This window comes from Harpia harpyja, chromosome 6 (genome assembly GCF_026419915.1).
Source record: "Harpia harpyja isolate bHarHar1 chromosome 6, bHarHar1 primary haplotype, whole genome shotgun sequence".
Lineage (NCBI taxonomy): Eukaryota > Metazoa > Chordata > Aves > Accipitriformes > Accipitridae > Harpia > Harpia harpyja.
Window position 1 is genome coordinate 24563958 of NC_068945.1, and position 6653 is coordinate 24570610.

The following is a 6653-nucleotide window of genomic DNA, read 5'->3' on the forward strand; positions in this document are numbered from 1 at the left end:
ATTTGCAAAACAGCATTGGAGGATATGTTGTACCAAATCTAAACTATACAGATAATTACAATAACAACGATAAAGCCACTGGTTTCAGTAGGCTTACCTTCTTGAAGTCAGTGTGAGTTGGAAAACAATCCTAAAAGATTGCAACATGTTAGCAGTATAAATTTGTCATAAAACTCAGTACATTTTTAGGTTTAATTTTTGCCATGAACTTTCAAAATGGCACAATTTACTTGTTATCTGTTATCTTATTTGTTACTCCATGTATTTAGCTAAATAAAAAACCAACAACACTGGATTTCAAAGATACTTGCTACAAACACTTATTTTGCAAACTGAGGCCAGGTACTTTCTGTGCAACTGTTATGCATATTGCATATGCATGAGATGGTATCATTTGTACACAAACAGACTTTTTGCTCACAAGCACTCTCCAGTGTTTGTAAAGTGTTCAACAGTGTTGTTATCACCCTTACAAAGGTTGGCTTCCAGGGGACTGCTGGAGAGCTGGAATACCTTCTCTGACTGTTCCCTACAGCACAAGGCAGAGGAAAAAGGAGAAATGAGTACTAAAGGGATTCCTGGATGCAACAGGCAGTATTCTCTGATCCTGATGTGCTGCTCTCGTACGTTTCAGTCCTCTCTGCTGAGCTCTAGTCTGTATGTGGAGAAACACATAACCATAGTCTTAAAGTCAGTTGAGTTGCTTTGACTGCTCATGCTTGATGATCAAGCTAAGTATAGGCGTACGCATTTGCTGGACCAAGCTGAAGTGCTCAGCATTGCCCAGTCTGCAAATCTGAAGATGATATAACTGAAAATATTTGGAAGATGCTGGCAGGCGAAACTGGAGGACATTCTCTCAGATGAACTTTCTCCTCTGTATAAGTACCTGCTGAGAGAGAGCTTTTGGTCTCATGAAGTGAAAGCATGTTAATCTGTTCCACTCAATGATAGGGATTATCCTTTAGAAAGAGGCAGCTGGCAGAGACGGCTGGCATCCATCTGTTGCCTGCAGCAGGTATCTGCATATTATCTGCCCTGGCAGTTCACATCCAATCCTTGAAATTGCGTGCTTTGTGAAAATTGTAGGAGTCATGCAAGTTCAGGATTAAGACTGTAATGCTGATTTTCTCAGTAGTGAGCTGTATAAAAAACTTTACCTTGACAAGTAGTGGCCTTTTGAGGTGTGTCTTGTTTGCATCCCACAGATGTCAGTTCACTATTAAAACAATACTTCAATCAAGTAATGAATACCCACACCCTGGATGTGGATCCAGGGCCCAGATGCAGAAGTTATAACTTCCATCTAAATCGAGGTGTCTCCTCTTTGTTATTTGATTGCCTCTAAGCCTCTTGAGATGTCCATGCAATAGGAAATATAGAGACTTAGGTGGAGTTAAGCCCTCTGAATCTGGATCCTGGGCCCATTACAGAGCTTTATGGGCAATGAAGAAACTGAGGAATACTTTCAAGTCTGTTAGGAGAGGACTCAGGAATTCAGGCTGGAGTTCTTTGTAAGAGTATAAGACTTTCAATAGGAGAAGAGCCACATGTCCATAAAACATCTTTTAAAGTTCCATTTCCAAGCCTCAGGTCTTTGCTTCAGTGGCTTTCACTAGGAATTTAGACAATGAATGTGTTATCATTTTTTCCTGTAATACCGGTTATTTCTTCTACTGCTTGGTATGTTTTATTGGAATATCCATGTGTGTCCCTGTATGCTTGTGTCACATGATTTTATCCATGTAAAATCTGCTTTTCTACACTCAACAATTCTGTGTGATACCTGAACTCCTCACCGCTATTGCTAAACTGGGGGACTCAACACCACTGAGAAGTGAGGAGAAACAATCCAAACTGCACAGTAGAGAAAACTGAAAGGTAGGGGCTGAGGCTCAGCGTCTCTTCTGTTGCAGGGTTTCCAGAAGGATTGAATGCACACAATTCCTTCTTCTTCTGTTGCTTTCCTATTTCTCCTTCCGCTTAGATACTCTTTCAGTAAAACTCTGTGATGGTGTGTTTATTTTGTTATTTATATATTATTTTTATTAAATAAATGAGCCATGCAATCCAAACTACCAGCCGCCCCTCCCTCCCCCTGCACATCAATCCTTTTGGGATTAAAGTCCACATACATCAGCAGGCTGTAATAAGGAAAACCAACACTGCAGCTTTCATCATCGTGAGCAGGGAGTTGCGGCAGGCCGCGGTCACTGGATTGCGCATCTCACCAATGCAAACTGCAAAATAGAAGTGAAAAAAAGTAATTAAGTCACTCAGCAGCGGGTTCCCCTCCTCTCATCACTTCCCTTCTTTGCCTTCGGTTCCCTCCCTTCCGCCACCTCTGGTTTTTTGCCCTTATTTTGAGAGGCTGACCGGCTGCGTCACGTTCAACCATTAGCACGTTAGGCCATGTGTAGGCAGCCGGATCTCCGCCTGGCCTATTTTGCCCACCACCGGCTCCCACACGTGGAACAACCGCTCTCAGCGTAGCTTATACACACACGGCTTCTCCAAAGCATCACCGACAGCAGTCGTCCCCTGGCCGCCATTTCACAATGCCTCCAGCCACAACTCCCCCGAGCACAACGGCGCATGCAAGCGAGGTGTCTTTGGTTTTTGGTGCTGCAACCCCACGCCCTTAGCCGGTAAACACGGACAGGCTTCGGTGGTGCCTGTGGGTTGTGGCGGAAAAGGGTGGAGTTGTGCTGCTGCCGGTGGGGTTGGGGCCGGGAGGCAGCCGGAGCGGAGAAGGGGGAAAGAAAATGCAGCCGAGGTGCTGAGGGGCTCAGGGGGCATCCTGCCGGGGAGCCGTGCGCTGCAGGGCCCTTCGCTCAGAGATGTTTGTATGGGAACATAATGGGGAAGCGTGAACTTTTGCCACTGTGACCCCTTCATCCTGGATGACTCACGGATGAGATGGGGCAGATACGTCCCGCCAGGACTCTGGGATTTCCTGCCCGGTCCGATGGAATGGAGATAGCACAGCCACTGGGTAGATCCTACAAGGAATGGCGTTGTAGCCTCACTTGTGGCTTTTGTGTGGCGTTCGTTGCGCCGATGCCTGTCATGAAGAAAACCAAAGTATGTTTTGCACAAGATGTTTGTTTTGATGTTGAGATCTGCGGATCTGTGTCTAGATTGTATAGCTCTTTTCACGCAGCTATTGGATGCATAACCAGTTTTCTTGGAAATACAAGGGTAAGGCTATTCCAATAATATAGGGAGTAAAAAAGACATATAAGTCTATTTTTTTTTCTTAAATATATATATTTCTTAGAGTGAAAAAGTTTGAGCACAAGATATTACACTAAAACTCATGCTGTGTGTGGCATCAGTGAGTTACTGGACATTCGTGCCTTTGGATGCACTCATCTATACAAGCGTTTCCCCAAGACTATCACTGACCAGCAGATATCTGGGATAATGACAGCAAATCCTGCCCAGTTACTGAAAATGGACCCCATGACACTTAGAAGATAACATCTACTATGTTATGATAGATATACAATGTACCACATCAGAAGGAACAGCATTCGTTATATTCGACTGATAACGCGCATCACTTCCCTGGGTACGACCCTGGCTTGGCAGTGTGGGTGTGCGGTTCAAGTCTGGAGGGGAAGAGGGCACTGTGTGCCACCTTACTCCTGTTAGGAGACAAATCTGTGGGGAATAGATGGCAACGTGGCTCTCTAGTCCCTCTTTCCCGCATGTGCTGCAGGCTGGCCGGCAGCCTCCTTCCCTCCATAGACACAGGGGAGCAAGGGCTGAATCGTGCCTTCCCGAAAGGCAGCCCTTTCCCCTCCTGGAGGTGTTTTGGGGAACGGTGGAGAACTCTACCCCTTGCCATGGGCTCCACACTAAGGATCAATCTGGCCCTGAGAAATCGTCTCCTGCTCCCCACCTCCCTCTAAATTCCCACTGAAATACTGGAATTCAGCATCGTGTGCATCACAGCTTCATAACTCTAAGACTGGCTGTATTTTTCTTTCACTGATCATTAGTTTCTCAAAGTCAGAACAATACTAAATTAGAAAATAAATTCAGCGTGGAGGCTGCTAGCTTCCTTTAGCTTTGTTTACTTTTCATTTGTCTGCAGCTACTTCCTGGCTTTAGAAAATAGTGTTGTCTGTGACTTGTAAATAAAATTAGGTCAAATAATAAAAGCTGTTAATGGCAATATAATAATTTTATGGCAAGTGATTAGAAAGACGCAAACAGAATATTATGGCTTTAGGATGTGTACCAATGATACAGTATGACTTCTACAGGAAAAGGACATACCCAGAAATCTGGGGCAGCAAACTACAAAGAGCAGTTAAATGGAAAATGGATCTGTTCGTGCATAGATGCCCGAGAACCAAATATTTTCCATTAGATCTTTTTAAAATCCCATCCTTTATGCCTGTTTGCTAGCAGAGAGAACTCTTTAAATCAATAGCAAATTGGCTAAGCGACAAACTTGATGAAAGCCTCATTATGCATGAAAATTTCATTTCACTGGCTAGGGAATTGCGAGAGGGAAGGTTTCGTGGCTCTCTGCTTCCTTTGTGCTTCTCGTGCAGTGTAAAGGGAATTGCAAATTTTTTAAATCCCCACAGTGGGTGTAGGGGAGCAGAGGACACCACCCCCTCGTGCGCTGGCATCCAGGGGGACAGTGTCAGCCCCTCTGACTCCAATGCCATCCTTGTTGCCGGGCCCGCAGCAGGGTGAGTGTCAGGGCTGGGGTGGGGGGGTTTAGGGGTGGCAAAAAGATGTTCTTACTATGCTAAGATGACAGGTCGTTTTCTTTAGAGCTGATGCTAGCTGGTCCACACGACAGCCACCCCTAGGCTTCTCCAGCTTGCACTGAGGCCACAGTCACAGTTCAACAACCCCCGAAAGACAACACAGATCTTAAGAGAAGATGCAGCCACAATCCTACAGGGAGAAGCAAGGCAACACATTGATGCCGCCAGCTTACCCGTATCAATGCAAAGTGCACAACGCTTTGGGTAATGCTAACTGTAGGAATGAGCTACCTTTCCCAGCAAGTCCACAGAGCCTTGAAGACATGCCTCCCTCCCCTCCGTGAGCTATGGTGAATCAGAAAAACTGGCCCAGGGTCTAAAAACACTTTTAAATTTGTGTCCCTTTATCTCTCCTGCGGAACTAGAATACTCTTTCCTGCCTCCCAAGAATTATACAAAAATAAATCTTCTCGGATCTGCAGAATGCTTTGCTGACACTAATTGTGTTATGAGAAAGAAACAGATTTATTTTTAATGGAACAGGACATTCATTTCTAAAAAACATGTTTGAAGGTCTGTTACCAAGATGAAAAAAGTATTCGAATTTAATCAGAGGAGCAACATGACCTCTGCATACTTCTCATTGCTTTAGCAAGGCCAAATCCTTCTCACTTTACCTCATCTTGAGCTAATCTCTGCGAGGGCTCCATGCACAGAAGCCTTTGCTAACACTGAAACCTACGAAGACGACACCAGTTAGGCTGTCTAGAATCAACCAGATGCTGCTGCAAAACAGCTGGAAATTACTGATCTTCTCCCTCCGCATTCATCCCCCCTCACCATGATACTGTCTGAAGTCTTCTGTCCCATCCCTCGGTCCCCAACCCACTCTCACTTGCTGGGGCAGATGCGGCAGGCTTGTTGTGGGCATTTGCCCCTTAGGACCTAGACACGAAGCTCAACAACTTTGCTTCATCGGGGCTTTCATCACCTCTCTGCCCCAGCTTGATAAAAAGGAGGGGTTTCACCTTTCATCCCTGTGTGCCAGCTGGCACACACAGAGTGTGCCCGGGGTTTTCCAAGGAGCTGAAGGGGTGTTGGTGCCCAGACCTCGCTGGCTTTGCACCGAGTGACCCACATCCTCTGCTCTGTGTCACTGCAGTGTCAATTCTTGAATGCGCAATCTGAAGGTTGTCTGCGAGTGGTAATGCCAGAGAAAACCAAAAATTAGCACTGGATCATTGGGGAAAGCAAGCATAAGGTGACATGGGGCACATTCATTTTTAAATGGATGAATTCTTCCAGGATGCCCCCTCTTCTGCAATTTTCAGCTGCATTGGAAATGCGTAGATCAAATACCCAACAGACGGAAATGAGTTAGCCGAGGTTGTAACTTTACACATACATTCAGTGAGGAAATACGATAGCTAGATTTCTAAGATTTCAACCTGACCATTGCAATGGCAATACTCATATGAGAAAAGAGAGAGGAAGAAAGGTGCTTATTGCCACACACAGCTTTAGCTAATGTGATCTCTGGATACTGTTCATGAAAGACAAGAAACCTGCTTTGCTCTAGAAAGCAAATCAGACCCTTTCTGTAGCACCACCAAGTGGTTGAGCATCTGTAGAAAAAAAATCTGTCTGCAAAACAAGCATGCAGCAGTGCTGCTCAGCAACATTTTTCAACTACTTTACAGTATTTTAAGCGGTAAATATGATTTTGGGCATGCGAACCTGAATGTAAATTGGGATGAACGTCGCTGAAGCTGGCCAGAGTATGGGTGAAGACAGTATTAGACATGTTGCACTCAAAGCTGTCAGAAGACTGACAAAAGCTTCCTGCTTATCTGTTGTTGTTGTCCGTGAGCAGATGTCTTGAACTGTGAACCAGGACCTGGCTGCATTGGGAGTGCTACA